The sequence below is a fragment of the Felis catus genome, chromosome B3, assembly GCF_018350175.1.
Source record: "Felis catus isolate Fca126 chromosome B3, F.catus_Fca126_mat1.0, whole genome shotgun sequence".
NCBI lineage: Eukaryota > Metazoa > Chordata > Mammalia > Carnivora > Felidae > Felis > Felis catus.
Window position 1 is genome coordinate 129,939,777 of NC_058373.1, and position 17,280 is coordinate 129,957,056.

General features: G+C 35.9%; 2 long non-coding RNA genes across 2 annotated transcripts in view; one reads left to right on the forward strand and one right to left on the reverse strand.

The window, feature by feature from the left end:
- Nucleotides 1–2,662: 2,662 nt before the first annotated feature.
- Nucleotides 2,663–17,280, forward strand: part of LOC102901286 — a 134,269-nt gene continuing 119,651 nt past the window's right edge. Inside the window, exon 1 of the long non-coding RNA XR_002743217.2 lies at nucleotides 2,663–2,764. This is a non-coding gene — a long non-coding RNA (uncharacterized LOC102901286). The remainder of the gene's footprint in view (nucleotides 2,765–17,280) is intronic.
- On the reverse strand, nucleotides 6,729–13,851 carry LOC123386169. Its single transcript, XR_006599887.1, has 3 exons — nucleotides 13,713–13,851; nucleotides 11,834–12,006; nucleotides 6,729–8,279 (listed from the first exon to the last, which is right to left on the reverse strand). It is a non-coding gene; the product is annotated as an uncharacterized LOC123386169 (long non-coding RNA).

Below are 17,280 nucleotides of genomic sequence, written 5' to 3' on the forward strand. Positions count from 1 at the left end.
CGAGTGAAATTTAATATGAATCTTAGATATAAATTCAAGCTCACTCCATGAGATTGAAAAACAAGGCTAGAACTCAGCTTATTATATTGGCTATATTTATACCTAAATTGATTTCAACCCAAGTTTTGACTATTTTCAATACTTATATAAATAATTTCAAATGTTTTCTGCTACAGGAACTTAAATCACATTTTATAAAAATAGACAATATTTGGAAAGAAGAAGGTATTAATCTCATACCAATTACTACTTACCATTCAATTCTTATCACTCAGTGGGGAGGTGTTTATCTTTGGTCAACAGAACTGGCCTACAGTCTGACTTGTAAAATAGGTCTAAAATAGCTGGGGTGATCCTTTATTTTTTCTCTAAAGCAAAGCAGTTTTAAAATGAATAGGATCACTAAAAATATTTAAAATCAAATAATTTGGGGGACACCTGGGTGGTTCAGTTAGTTAAGCATCCGACTTCAGCTCAGGCCATGATTTGATAGTTTGTGAGTTCAAGCCCCGCATTGGGCTCTTTGCTGACAGCTCAGAGCCTGAAGCCTGCTTCGGATTCTGTGTCCCTCTCTCTGCCTCTTGCCCACTCATACTCTGTCTCTGTTTCTGTCTCTCTGTCTCTGTCACACAAGTAAATAAACATTTAAAAAATTTAAAAAATTATAATAAATATTAAAATAAAATAATTTTTAACATTTGGTGATCCAAAAATTATTTTAATATATTGGTAGATCTATAAATTAGTCTTAATAAAGTTTTCATTTCAGAAATAAAAATACCCATAACGTAATTAGTTATTATAAAGAAAAACAAGAAAGTTCATTATATTGTTATCCATATTCATATTATATCATATTACATTACATGTATATATTGATATGTACATATATAATGTATACTATATAATTACATATTATATGTTATATTAATATTTTTGTATTTATGGTTTTATATTGATATTGTCAACATTTAAGAATAAGTTGGTTAATTGCTCTTGAGTCTTATTTCTACAATTAAAACAGAGTCTTAATCATATTTTAGTTTCTTAGCCATTCAGAAATATCTCAGTGGAATTTTTTCTAATACATGTTGACATGGTTTTATTATTTTAATATTTTTGTAAAATTATTTGCAACTTTCTTCAAAATTGAACTTTATGGCTACTAAATAAATACGTACATAGGTATATATATACCACATACATAAATGAATAAACTAACAAATAAATCTTCAATTGATTATTTTCTGTAGATCATAATGTTTTTAACTCTGTAGGTGTTAGGATACTTACCAAACTCACAGCACGTTTTGCTGAGAGAATATTCTCCTTTTAAATTTTATTTAAATATAAATTAAATCCTACAATAATTAATTTTACAAGGAAGACTTGCCAAATTAGTTATTGCCATTTATTCTTTCGAATGTTTTGCAAAATATAGATATTGCACTACCAAAGGCTTTCTCAATTTCAAACTAAAGACAAGCAAAAGAGCTTTTGGCTTTTGGTTGGGAGAAGGCCAAGGTGCAACTCTCTTTGGTCCTCTGGAATCGACACCATGCTGCCTAAATTCGACCCCAAGAAGATCAAAGTCATAATGCCATGTCTGCCCTGGCCCCAAGATCCAGGCCACTGGGTCTGTCTCTAAAAATGGTAGGTGATGACATCGCCACGGCAACTGGTGATTGGAAGGATCTGAGGATGACATTGAAACTGACAGTTCAGAAGAGACAGGTCCAGATTGAAGAGCTACCTTCTGCCTCTGCCCTGATTATCAAAGCCCTCAAGGAACTTCCAAGAGACAGAAAGAAGCAGAAAAACATTAAGCATGGTGGAAATAATCACTTTTGATGAGTTTGTCAACATTGCCTGACAGAGGCAGCACCAATCTTTAGCCGGAGAACTCTCTGGAACCATTTAAGAGATCCTGGGGACTCCCCGATCTGTGGTTGCAATGGTGATGACCGTGACCCTCATGATATGATAGGAGACCTGAATAGTGGTGCAGTGGAATGCCCAGCTAGTTAAGAACTAGAAATGAAAATAATATTTCAAAGGATCATTTGACAACCTAAAACAAACAACAACAAAAAAAGACAAGCAAAAGAATGTGAAAATATGAGAAAATATGTATTTTTGAAGTACTTTTTGGCATTCAAGGTCAGCTTCATCTCAAACTTCTTTTATTTAGTTATCCTAGACTTATGTATATCAAATAATTATAAATATAGGCAACTATAGTAACTAGAGCATCCCTATGTCATGGACACAGTTATAAGTTATGTCTACACACAAAATAAACAACCCTTAAGTACATTTCTGCTCCACATCTCTTAATTTCTATATATTCTATCGTTATCAAACTAAGTTTCTGATTTTTTTTTACTTTAAACTGAATTTGACATGCATATTGTCACCTCAAAACCAAATAATTCTATCATCTATTGAACTTTTTAATTGAATTGCAACAGCATTCACAATGTTTTGTTTTCAGCAAAATGCACATCAAAGACTTTAATTCTATTAATAGAATTAAAAACGTTAAGCCATTATGAAATTAGTCCATTTTCTAATTAAATCATCTCCTAGAGTGACATTAATCTGGCATATCTAACTATTTGCAAAGTCCTATTAACAGTCGAACACATTAACAGAGATTGTTTTATTTTCTTGTGCATTCCCAGGAAAACTTGAAGCAGAAAGTAAGAGACGTTAATTTAGAACAGTCTCTTGATGTAAATGAAATGTCAAGCTTCACAGGATGGTATGTAAATGCACTTTCCATAGCTATATGTGTTTAATAGCTGTGATTGTCATAGTCTCCTAAATAGTGTATTAGTTATCTCTTGCTGCAGAATACATTTTCTCAAAATTTTAGTTGAAACAGCTCAGTTTTTGAGCGTTGAAAGTCTAGGAACAGATTAACTGGGTGGTTCTGGCTCCGGATCTCTCACAAGGTTGTAATCAAGCTGTTGGCAGGGTCTGCAATTATTTGAAGACTCACCTAGGGCTGGAGAATTTGCTAGCGTGCTCACTTCCATAGTAGCTGGCAGGCCACAGTTCCTGTCTGGCTATTGGCCAGAGGCTTTAGTCTCTCCCTATGTGAGCCTCTTCATAGCAGCTGTTTTCCCCAGAACAAGAAGAGAGAGAAAGAGAGAGAGAGGAAAAAAGAGAGAGAATGAGTAGGTGCTCAAGATGAAAATCATGGTCTTTTCTAACCTAATGTTGAATGTGCCATGCCATCATTTCTGCTGTTTGTCATACTGACCAGCCTTTGTGTGGAGGGGACTATACTTGGGTAGGAATACCAGGAGACAGAGGTCACTGGGCACCTTCACAGAGGCTAGGCCAACTTGGAAACACAACTACTAACTTTTTGTTTTTATTTATTTTTTGTATTATTTAAATACTAGTTAGTTAACATATAGTGTAATAATGATTTCAGGAATACAATTTAGTGCTTGTTCACTTACATACAACACCCAGTGCTCATCCCAACAAGTGTCCTCCTTAATGTCCATCACCCATTTAGCCCATCCCCCACCCAATACCCCCGCCAGCAACCCTCCGTTTGTTCTCTGCATTTAAGAGTCTCTTATGATTTGTCGCCCTCTCTGTTTTTATCTTATTTTTCTTCTCTTCCCCTATGTTCATCTGTTTTGTTTCTGAAATGCCACAGATGAGTGAAGTCTTATGATATTTGTCTTTCTCTGACTGACTTATTTTGCTTAGCACTCTAACTTTGAAAGTAGATGAAAATGTGAAAATTCTAGATTTCAACTGGCATAGGTGTCACCGCACTCCTTGTGGAGTGTGGGAAAGGTTAACTGACATTTGCACAAAAACACACGTATTGTCAACTTTCCAGAGAAACGGAAAATGCAGTGCCTAATTTTTTTCTCAAATATTTATTTTTGTTTTCTTGAATTCATTGCAATCAAAAGAGTTCTTTAAAAAAAAATGTGTTGCCGCACAATGAAATAAATAGCTTTAGAATGATGTCATGTAAATAATGACCAAAAAAAACTCCAGAGCAAGTGTGTTCAGACAGCTATCTCTGTTTGACGGCTCAACATCGAAGCCTGCATCCCCACGCATATCACGGAGAAACCAAATCTACAATTCTTCAGACTCACCACCGAGCCATCAAATGGTGACCAGGCAAACTTGTGCCTACTGCAGGCTGAAGCATGGACAGTGATGTGACCAGCTGGTGCAAGTAGCCAGCCAGGGTGAAGAAGTTATTTCAGCCCCCTTCCTCCAAGGAGAGCACAAGAGTTAACTCCCCCTCACTGCTGGTGTCTCAGAGTACTAGTTATTTTATTCAAGTGTGCTTCGAGAAGAGTTTAGTGCTTTGGGGAAAGGGCAGAGAGAATAGGGATAGATATAGGTAATCATCCTTTAGATATAAGCACCTTTTACAGTGAGAACTCTGTTAAGTGCATGTGATTCTCCTAAATTATTATGGAGACCACGTCAGAAAGTAGGAGTATTACCAAACCCATCTTAATTTATCATTGTATAATCATAAGCAAAATGCAGTGGTGCACTAATAATGCTTTATTTAAAGCAAATAAAAATCCAGAACAGATGCTAAACCGAATGGCATCCCAGGCTGATAGCAATACACCCAGATTGTCCTGGAAAAGTCAGTGTACCATCACTGATCACTTTAATAGCCTTATATTTTGGCTAAGGAGTGGAGCCGAATGTCTGTTCCCATACATATTATGAGGATAGCATTTCTAAAACATTTCATGGTAGTAATTAATCTGTGACCAATATCGTTCCTGGTAAATGCATTATCACAAACTGGAAGTCATAGGAAGAGTGGCAAAGATTGGGCTAAAAGTATCTGTTTTTTATATCCGTTTCGTTTGAAAATGCAAACCATAAAGTCATTCCAGTCATACTATGTTTGTCTCAGAAATAGAGATATTTTCATACTATGAGAGGATGTTTTTAATAAGGGTGTAAACATTAGATTAGTAGAAAGATGGTAAACAATTTGAACAAACATCAAGTAATAAATGGCTGTTTGGGCAGATGCTAATTACATACCTATTTCTAATACTTTAAAGAGTGTTTGATAAGCTTGGAGACATTTTGAGTCATTTCCATGAGAATCTTGGTATGTCTCCAAAGAGGAATTAAAATTCAGGGAATAGAATTCCCACTGGATAGTCATGAGACCTGAGATACACCCTTCTCTCTGATGTTAATACGTGATTCAGTCAAGAGAATACTGCATTTCCTCAATCTAATGGCTCATAAGCTCTAAAAGTTTGTTTTTTTTTTCCAATACTACACTGTATGTTAACTAACTTGAATTTAAATAAATATATTTAAAAACAAGTAAAAGTTATTTTTTTAAAAAGTACCATTATGGGGGCACCTGAGTGGCTCAGTCAGTTGAACATCTGACTCTTAATTTCAGCTCAGGTCACGATCCCAGATCCCATAATTGTGGGATGATCGAATCCCACATCAGATTCTGCACTGAGCATGGAGCCTGCTTAAAATTTTGTCTCCCTCTCTCCCTCGCCCCTCTTCCCTACTTGTGCTCTAACAGAGAAATTAAATAAATAAATAAATAAATAAATAAATAAATAAATAAATGTACCATTATGAAAAATTTCAAGCACAAAGAAAATCTATGCACCTACTACTAAAATTTAACAAATGCAGAAACTTTATCATGGGAATCGATGGGTTGGGAGAATTTTCAGTATTACTAGATACTAAAAGTTGAACTCTAGTACACATTACAGCAATATAGTCTTACTTGTTTTTTCCAGAATTAGATTTTTCTATCAATTTATGTAGTATATTGTTGTATTAATTTTAATTTACCTAGTATTAGAAACTGAGCATGTATTAATATAGTTATGGAACTGCAGGGTTTTCATTTCTGTCTTAGCTGTTCATATCCTTTACGTTTTTACTGATGTATTTACCTATTTCTTCATGTGTAGAGATATCTTACAGGTGTTGTTTAGTAATTCTTTTACGCCAAAACAATTCAAATATTCTTTCCAAGTCAGTATTTGTCCTTTGTGCCTCTGGCTTATTTTACTCAGCATATATTCTCCAGGTTCATCCACATGTTTACAAATTAAAGGATTTTCTTTTTTTTTAAGGTGTAATGATATTCTGTTGAATCGATATACCACATTTTCCTTATCCATTCACCCATCAATAGATATTTAGTTGGTTCCCATGTCTTAGCTATTATAAATAATGCTGCATGCAACAGTGTGCCTATATCTTTTCAATATCCTGATTTCAGTTCTTTTGTCTTGTCAGATCATATTAATTCTATTTTTAAGTTTTTTGAGAACTCTCTGTATTCCTTTCCAAAGCAGCTGCAACCTTTTACATTCTTAGCAGTAGTGTACAAGGGTTCCAGTTTTCCCATAATCTCACCAACATCTGTTGTTGTTTCCATTATTATTATTATTATTATTGCTTTAATAATAGCCATCCTAAGTTGTGTGGTGTGAGATGATATTCATTATAGTTTTGATTTGCATTACCTCAGTAATAAATGATGTTGAACACCATTTCTTATATTTGTGGGCCATTTGTATGCCTTTGTGGAGAAGTGTCTATTCAGTTCCTTTTCCCATTTTTAAATTGGATTATTATTATTATTAATATTATCTTTCTACTGAGTTGCAGAAGATTGTATTTTGGAAATACTTCTTTTCAGACACATGGTTTGGAAATATTTTCTCCCATATTGTAGGTTTCCTTTTCGTTCTGTTGTTTCCTTTGCTGTGAAATTTTTTTTTTTTTTTAGTTTGACATAGTCCCACCTGTCAGTTTTGCTTTTGTTGCCTGAGCTTTTGATGTCAGAACCAAGAAGTCATTGCCAACACCTATGTCAAGAAAAGTGTTCCTTTTGTTTTCTTCTAGGAGTTTTACAGTTGCAGATCTTACATTGTTAAGACTCTAATCCATTTAGAGTTGAGTTTTGTGTAAGATAGGAATCCACTTGTATTTTTTTTTTATATTCAGTAGTTTATCCCATACCTTTTGTGGAAGAGACTATCCATTCCCCATTGTGTGTTCTTAGCACTCTTGTCAAAGATCAGTTGATCATATATGCACAGGTTTATTTGTGGCTCTCTATGTGGTTTTCTTATATTGCCAGCATTATCAACTACATTTGTTGGTAGAAAAATTATATAAATATATAAGGATATATGTGTGTGTGTGTGTGTGTGTGTGTGTGTGTGTATGAAATCTGTTTTAGTCATGATCATAGTAAGTGTATTGCTCTTATTAATATGAAATATAACTTTCTGTGACTCTTGCATTTTCTCATTATTTGGACAGAAATGTATGGTAATGACTATTTATATCCATCCTCCACTCACCTGCCCCTCAATATCTTTGGCATCACTAGCTTGGAAGATGATAAGCAAAGAGATACCCATACGGTTAAAAATATTGTGCCTCAAATCCTTACCAGCCTCCCATTCTTTTGCTTGATCTCTCTGTCAATGCCTGTCTTATTTTGGCTTGGTCTTATGATGACTCAAATGTTCTTAGAATCATTCATTTTGTTCTCTCTAGTCAATGACTCTTCTGTCTCTGGAGTCTTTCACTTTTGCTGTTCTGTCCTCAAACTTGATGATGTGAGTTGGCCTTTGGGTCACCTCATTTTTCTCTCCTTCACTATTATTGGCTTGTCAATACTTTATTGTTTCCTCTGTACACATCATTTCTTTTACTCTCTCACCATCTTACTGTTTTCTACTCCTATTGTGACTGTTTGGAGGTGACAAAAAAATTCTACAATGCTTCTAGTATGATAAGACTTCACTTGGATGTATATTTTCACATTTTCATGGATAACTTTCTACTCTACTTTCCCATCTTTTTGAACTTGTCTCCAGGATCAGCTACAAAAAATAAAATTGAATTAATTCAAGTGATGAAACAAATTTTCTTTGTTCTGTGGCAACTGGACACCATCCAGGCTTTTTAGCAAGAACCTGTCATAAAACCTGCTTTCACAAAATATCTTTAGTGACAGCAGGGTGAAGAAATTGTAGGTTAGAGAAATTCAGGTATCAGATCTCAGGGGATTGTTGAAGGACACTAGAAGTCACATAATAATGATCACTTAGATCAGTGTTTGAAGAACAAAGAATCAATGTGAAAAAAAAATTGTAGTAGGTAATATCATAGTTTAGTGAATGGTTTCACGGAGAGGGGTAGAGAGAACAGAAATCAAGTTGTCTATCATTCAGGTTTCCAGTGTGAGTAACCTAGAAAATGGAGTCAGAAAGAGAAACAGTTTTAATTTGGATATTACAACCGTATTTTTTTAATATTTCAATTTTTAATTGAATGATCCATGTGGCCTTCAGATAGAGGTAGCCAGCAAATCATTACAATTATAAGCAATTACACTGCAATTCAGTAGAGAGTTGTAGAATGGAGCAATGAATTTTTGGAGTCATCCTTATACATGTGGGAGAATACTAATTACTTATATGGAGAGAGCCACAAATACAAGTATCAGTGATTTGTCAATGTTTCTCTAGAAAGAATCCTTTTGCAGAATGTTGTTTTATTATCAAACAACTAATAGTATTAGTCAGTTTATTCTAGGAATTTTAGGTTAGTTTTTTTTTAAATACATGTGAGATTCTATAAGTTTTCTGGAGATGTGAAAATAATTTTGCATATGTCGACATTTAAAGAAAAGCAAGGGCAGGTCATGAGATGATTATAACAAAACCAACTCCACAGTTACAAATAAAAACAAAAAGCAACATTTTTTTTTACATCAGTATTCAAATTTTCTGCCCTTAGCTGCATAATATTCAGCAGCAAAAACAGCCAATTGGAGAAAAAAGAAGAGAGAAGAAACATGTTCACAAAATAATTTGACCCAACAATATTCTCTGATTGTTTATTTCTAAACAAGATGCTAGAAGGATACCTCAAGGACACTTGTAGATTTGTAGAAATAAGGAACAAACACCACTCTGCATTTTTGCATATTAATTTGTCTCCTATATATTCTGTAATTAAATTCTGTGACAGAGTCAGGCTTTGACCTAGCTGTAAAAGCAACCTGCTTAAGGACCAAGTGCTCTATTTTCATATACACCGAAGGACCTTCTGCTGGAAAACACGAATGAGCAGGCTACAGGAGAGTTGGTACCGAGGACTTTGAACCTCAGACCACACAAAGATGCGTGAACAGGCTGCCATCCTACTTAAATTATCCATTCTTGTATTTTGGGTGCTGTGTGCAGTTCTTTGTAATCAAAATGTTCCAAATGTTTTCTGAATGAAATGAATAAATTTTCCTTTATCAGCAATGACCTCTTTACCAAAATGGAAAGAACTTAATCATTACCAAAGTCTGGAAGGCCACTTTTCCCTAAAACTATATCTTCATCTCCCTGTTTTTCTTATTTTCCCCAACCTTCTTATCTGGCTTAACTCTTTTGTAAGGGATTCCAAGAACAGTCACTGACACTTTGTAGAATTTAAGTAACATTTGGGGAATGAATGAATGAATAAATTAATGAATAAATGAATGGATGTATTCTGCCATTTTGAGTGGGACCCTTAAACAGCTACTCCAAATGCAGAAGTTTTTTTTGTTTGTTTTTCTTATTATTTTGCTTACTGTTAATATTAGTATCTTTACAGACTTCCAAAGGCATATTTTAATGAATCTCCCATATCCATTCAACATATAGTTACCTGACTTTGTATTCTCTAAGCCAGCATTTTAAATGTTGAATGATAAATTGTGGGTAACCATGATATTCTGTGGTTTAGGGTGGGTTTTGTTAATCTTTATAGAACATTATGAAGTGGGTATTCTACTTATCCTCATTTTATGTATGAGGAAACTAAATATTAGATAAATTAAGTAACATCTCCAGTGAAAGAGATAAGATTTAAACTCAAATGTGGGAGCTGTAACTGTTTTTAATATCGTCATATTCTGGGGAAGCTTATTTTACATGAGAATAACCCACTCAACACTGTAACCTTACAATTCCTTGCACTTCTCCAGGCTTCTGTTCCACTCCAGAACTGGGCATGATCTATTGGAAATGCTTCACATTAGAATTCCAGCACTATATTTCTAGTACTTTGGAATGTTTTATCATTCCAACACTTTCACGCTCTTATCCTTACCTCACCTACCCTGAGCTTTCATAGACCTCCACTCCTTCATCCCCTTTTCTTTAATCTGTCATCCCTTTCCTGCCCTAACATATTTTCTTCCCCCACCTTGAACAAGTAGTGGCACTTTATTTGTAAGAAGACAAACCAAACTCAAATTATTCAAGCAAAAGTTTATTTTTTTCAATTATTATCAATCCTAGATTACAAAGTACATAAAGGTATTGACTCAAATGACAGAATTTAGGTGTTCAGCTGAGTTTGAACATAGCTCAATTCAGGTGCTGAACTATCTCATCAAAATATTGTCTCCTCTCTTATTCCTACATCCTGGCTGTTCTAGGTATGTAAGCTCCTGGTTGAAACATATTTACAAATTTGTATTCTATCTTCCTTATTCTCAGGAAATGTATTCTACCAACTTAGACTAATTTAAGACCTTATAAAGTATTAATTCTTTTTATTTCTGACCAGCCCAACTTTGAAGTTTTTAAATGTATTCTCCCTTCCTTTCTTCTAATGTAAGAGATTGAGTTGTATTCTATTGTTATTCCTGTTGTAATTATTGTTATTGTTGCTATTCCGTTTTCTGCAGTAGTTACCCATACTATTGTGTATGCTTGCCAGTGACTTCTTTTCTTCACCTTAGGTATGCTCTTGAACAGTCACCACAAATGCTTCCCAGTGCTATGATACTGCTTCATTGCCCTCCTTCCTTGCTCAGATGGGCTTTTAAAAGGTTAAGTCTTGGGGTGCTTGGGTGGCTCAGTTGGTTAAGCACCCTGACTTTGACTCACGTCACGATCTCTCAGTCCATGGGTTTGAGCTGTACTGACAGCCCACAGCCTGGAGCCTTCTTTGGTTTCTGTATCTCCCTCTCTCTCTCTGCCCCTCTCCCACTCATGCTGTCTTTCTCTCTCTCTCTCAAAAATAAGTAAACATTAAAAAAAAAATTAAGTTAAGTCCTCACTAACACTCCCTGATTCTTTTCTTCTCAGTTCTTTTTTAAGCTCATTGCATTATAGTTTCTTCCTCTACTCTGTTGAGATTGTTTTGGCAGATATTGCCTTTAATGTCCTTATTGCCAAATTCAAATGATAAATTTCATGCCTTATCTTAGTGGACATATGGGCTTGTTCTCTAATGCTTCTTTTTGATTTTTTTTTTTACATTTATTTATTTTTGAGAGACAGAGTGAGACAGAGCGCGAGCAGAGGAGGGGCAGAGAGAGAAGGAGACACGGAATCCAAAGCAGCTCCAGGCTCCAGGCAAGCGTTCAGCACAGAGCCTGATGCAGGGCTTGAACCCATGAACCATGAGATCATGACCTGAGCCAAAGTTGGATACTTAACTGAGTGAGCCACCCAGGCACCCTTCTAGTGCTTCTTTTTGGTTACTTGGCCATCATTAAGAAGACTCTCTTACATTCTTTTTACTTTTCGACCATTCCTTTCTGGCCTTCTTCATGAAATTCCTAAAGGTAGGTCTTACCCATGATCCTTTCATTGATCCACTATGTTTTATTCCAAATGTGTTACTTGGAAGAGTTTATCTATAGATCCCTGATGGTCCCCTTGAAATCTGATTTTTTCATCCCATAATTGTTTTGCCTTCTTCCCTTATTTATATTCCACAAATATTTCAACTTCAACATGCTCAGACTCACCATTTCTGTAACTGGCCTCACCAGTGTTGCTGCTGTCCTTCAGAAAAACTAGAGGTTGACTGTTGTTAACTCCCCATCATCATCATCATCATCATCATCATCATTACCATCAATCACTTGATATTATTATATTTATATTTCTGGAATCTCTTTTAATACTGGGCACACAATAGCTTTTAAAACAAGAAAACCAATAAACTATGTTAATAAATAATACATTTCCATCTTTTAAGCAAACTTCATGCAACTATCTAAGTACATATCAACATCATCATCACCATCATCATCATTAATTTAGTCCTCTTACTAAACTAGCCTACCTTTGAGAAAAGAACCATAATTTATAGTTACATCCCCTGTTTCTTCAAAGTGTTTGCCCCTTTGTTGAGGTTAGTAAATGTTACTAAATGAAGTAAATGAAGATTTTCTGTCAGTCAACCTTAGTTTTTGGTCTTACTGGAATAATTGAAATAGGGCCTTCCTTCTTAATTTTCTTCTTTTCCTTCCCCTTCTCATCCTCCTCCTTCTTTTTATCATCACTTACTATATTAGTTGACTAGAGTTACCATAACAAAATACCATAGTCTGGGTAGCTTAAACAACACGAATTTATCTCCTACAGTTGTAATGACCGTAAGTCCAAGATCAAGATACCAGCAGGATTGGTTCTTCTGGGGCCTCTTTCCTTGGCTTTCAAGTGGCCACCATCTTGCTGCTTCTTCACATAGTTGTCCCTGTGTGCATGCATGCATTTAATGTTTTCCTGTCTTCTAACCTCTTGCTATAAGGACATCAGTCAAATTGGATTAGGGCATAAGCTAAAGGCTTAATTTTATTTATTTTCTTTATTTTTCATTTCTTTTCTTTTTTGGTTTTGTTTTGTTTTAAGAGAGAGAGAGCACAAGTGAGTGAGGTGCAGAGAGAGAGAGAGAGAGAGAGAAACCCGGGGGGGGGGGAGAGAACAAGAGAGAGAGAGAGAGAGAGAGAGAGAGAGAGAGAGAGAGAGAGAAGGGGGCTCACCCAAAGCAGGGCTCCTGCTCACCCACACCAGGGCTTGAGCTCGCCAGATGTGGGGCTCAAGTTCACCCAATGTGGGACTCAAACTCATGAACCATGAGATCATGACCCGGGCCAAAATCGAATGTTTAAAGACTGAACCACCCAGACTCCCTGAAGGCATACTTTTAGATTAATCACCTCTTTAAAACCCTTATCTCCAAATACAATCACATTCTGAGTACTGTATTGGAGTTTAGGACTTCAGTATATGGATTTTGCAGGAATACAGTTCTGTCCATAACACTCACTCATTTGGTTATTTCATCTTGTCTCAATATTTAAAGTCATGAGATGATGATCATATTTTTAGTTCTAGCCTGGACCAATCCCCTAAAATAAAGTCTTGGCAACCCCATCCTTCCAGGTCTTTAAGACAGATGCTTCTGAACTCAACACTTTTTTTCCACCCTCTATCTAGCCCATTTGCAAACTCTTGGCCCTTCCCTCAGAATACATCCAGATTCTGACCAACACTTCTCATTACTTCCTCTATAGTCACTGCACTACAATCAACCAATTTCCGTTTCTGGGACTATAAATGCCTCCTATCCACCCCTCATTTGAAACTCCACCTCTATTCTACTTCCAACCCTCTATAGTGTTTCCATGGTGCGATAGCCAGAGTGATCGATGTTAAAAACGAAATCAGATGATGTGACTCTTCAATCCAAAGATTTCCAGTAGCTTTCTGTCTCACTCAGGGTAAAAGCCAACAATAAAACAGCTCATGGGTCAGTAAATGATTGGGTTCCCAAGCACTTTCCCCCATGCCATCACTACCTCATTGACTTATTCTTATGTGCCTACATCGTTTACTCACTCTCCTTTCACCACACAGGTCTCAGTGGCTTTTCTTCTACCATATTAGGTATATTTCTGTGTCAAAGACATTTCACTGGAAGTTCCGTCTTCCCTGGAATGTTCCTTCCCCAGGCATTCTCACGATATATTCCCTAACCTTCTTCTGACCTTTACTCAAATGTCTCCTTCGTGAGGCTATCTGTGACCTCCAAATACAAGATAACAGACCAGTCCCTAACTCCCATGCTTTACTTCCTTTCTTGTTTTACTTTCTCCCGATGCACTTGGGGGGAATAATTTATATTTTAATGATTTATTTATTTTATATCTCATCTACCCTCACCCCCAACTATATATATCCACTAGAATCTGAGTTCTGTAGGGAAAACATTTTTTTTTCTTTTTCATAATCTAGAAGAAAAAGAAAATTTGTATTCTGAGGCAGCAGTGGTAAAATATGTGAATTCTTGAGATGTGAGGTATTGTTATAGATGTTCTAGAGATATTAGCGTTTTCTATAGGCTAGGCTTTCCTCTTTATTAATATTGACGAAGACAGATTGTTTCTGATTTCTAACTCCAAAATTTACATTAAGTGCTCAGTAAATATTACATACAAATGATGATGATAGTAACATCTGATCAAGAATATGCCAAATACTGTTATGTTTTCTGGTTTTCAGAAAGACCAAAATATTATTATTTAAAGAAAACTGAACTTTAGTTTCTGCACAGATTGTCAGCATCGGAGCCTTATTACAGTATTTGTGTGTCATCACCAGCCTTTTTGGATCTTATCATCAGAGTCTAGTCAGCCTATTCACTGATGCCTCTGTCATGTTTCTCCTCATTTGAAAGCTTCCTCAGAGTAACTAAATACAACATTTGTGAATGAGAAAAGCAAGTTCAGTCCTCAAGTCATCTTTCTGTGAAGAATAGGCTATATGAAAAATGAATCCCAGTTTATAATCCCAGGGATACAGAGTATCACATATTACTTCCTGGTCTTAAATTTGCTTAAATTTTGACTCTCAGTTCCCAACCTGCCTTGGAGCCATGAAAGGCAACTTTATTTATCCTGAAGTTCTCTTTCCACCCCAGCATAGTGCAATTCCTCAATGACCTGACGGGTGGAGGTTCCTAGGAGTTCACTTCAGTCCTTAGGCATCTTTCTTTCCCAGTTATCACAGAGACCCAACTGTCCCAGTGTTCCCTCAAGTGCTGGCTTTGCTGCTTCTGTGCCTTAGATAGAGCCCAGGAATCATGGACAAGCCTGGACCTACATAAAAATCCCTCCTGACATTACTTCTCCCAGGGCAAAGGCAGAGAGATAATGGGACAAGGAGTATCCCAGGCATTTGTTGATTAGGAAACTTCTCTCTCTTCACAATTTTCCTACCTCTTAGCACCTTACAGGACATTCAGCTTCATCTCCTCAATGCCTTGAGATGTTTGAGAAACATAGATGCCTTAACGGGAATTGTCTGTGGACAACTTCTGCTTTCTGCATTGCTACAAATCTTCCCTGGGGAAAGAAAGCATAAAAACATGGCTCTGCTTGAATGAAAAGCAAAATGGGAAAACAAAGAGAGAAAAAATTCACGCAAACATCTTTAAAATGTTACTGCCACAGATTTCATTATACTTGAAGTTACATCACGTAAACTATGAAGAGAACAAAAGCACTAATAAGTGAATGAAGTAAAGATGAAGTAAAAGTTTTAGGATTTCATCAGAAATAGTTGAAAGAACTAGGTGTAGTTATTCTTAAGAAAAAGAAAATATTAGGTAGTCATTTTGTTCTCGGTTGCTCTGGAGGAAAGACATGAAGAGAGGCATGTTTCAGTTTAGCAAGAAAAAGGAACATCAAAGTTTGATGAATATGGAGTGAGAAAAATCTGGATTTGTTTCCAGTTTCTCAATCCTTGGGCAAGTCAGATAGGGTATGAGTCTTAATTTTTTCAGTCTCTCTCTCACTCTTTCTCCATTCACAAAGTCAGTCAATGCTTCTGTAGTACCTTCTATGTTTTGGGATTGAAAGAACTGTGTTCAGATTTTTTGTGCCAGTGAGCAACAAAGGTCTAAATGTTTTGCTTTCATGGCATTTACTGTTTAGAGAGGGGGATAGAAATTAGCCAAACAGCAGTTTAACTCAGTGGAGAATAACAGTAACAAAAAGTATAAAGAAAAATATCAAAAATGGAGTTGTGACAGAGGACCGAAACCAATTCTGTGAGGGCTGGAGAGTACAGTTGAAGGTAGACTGGGGGTGGTTTCACAGTGGGTGTGGTGTCGGGTGAAAGGAATAGGATGGGTAAGTCAAAATGGTGGGTTGCTACCTATTTATTTCCAATAAGTTTACTCCAATAAATAATGGAAAAGATTGGAGAGAATGAGGCCAGAAACTATAATAGAGCTTCATAATTTCCATAATAACCTAAATTGATATGCAAATGAGATAGTAAAAATAGTTTTCTTGCCCCTTAAATTTGGCTTAGAGATGAAGAAATTAGGCCAATGTATGATAGGCTCATTTGTGTCACAGATTCTTTTGCTTTGGTCAATGTGGTTGATGTCTGCTCAGACTCTCTGAGATCCCTTTTATCACTTAGATATAGCTCTCCTCCCCTGGCAACTATAAGTGCCTTGGTTATTGGCTCATTAACTGACATACAGAACCTTTCCCAAAGGAATTCTTTTGCATTGTTGAAGGTATCACCTGGGACACAAAACTTCTCCACCTTCCTCAAAACAAGACAAACTCTGCTATAAACTTTTTTGCTCCAAAGCTCCCTGCAGGATCACGCTCAAAGCTGACTTCAACTGAAACCACATCCATGTGTGAATTCTTTCTGTATCCTGCCCAGCTCCTTTTGCTCCTATCAAGGTTGAGTCTGTGAGCACCCCCTGAATAAGTCGTATAGATAGAAATCCCAGCCTCAAACTCTGCTTCTGGGATTTGTGACTTAAGACACATGGATATATTACTCTGCAGTCCTTGAGAATTCCCTTCTCATATGAAGAACAAAATAAGTATTTTTTTAAATGACATGAGAACTTAGGTAAATGACATTTTCTATGAAAATACACTGTATAATTAAGCTGGACATACAGATATCCCAAACATTCAAAATTAATAATAATAATAATAATAATAATAATAATAATTTCATTAGAAAAAGATGGCTGTCTTTAATCTCTGTTGATTGCTTCCTGTGGATAAAACTTCTTAGTTTGATGTAGTCCCACTTGTCTTTGTTTGTTTGTTTGTTTGTTTTGTGATTTTTTGTTTGTTTTTTTTTTTGCTTTGTTTTGTTGCTTGTGCTTTTGATGTAATATCCACGAATCATTGCCTAGACCAGTGTCATGAAGATTTTCTCTTATGTTTTTTTCTAGGATATAGATCCAGGTGTTACACTAAAATTTTTGATATATATTGAGCTGGCTTTTGTATATGATATAAGATAGGGATCCAGTTTCATTCTTTTGCAAGTGGATATCCACTTTTCCCAGCACTGTTTGTTGAAGACACTGTTCTTTCCTCCATTATGTGTTCTTGGCATTCTTACTGAAGATCAGTTAACAGGA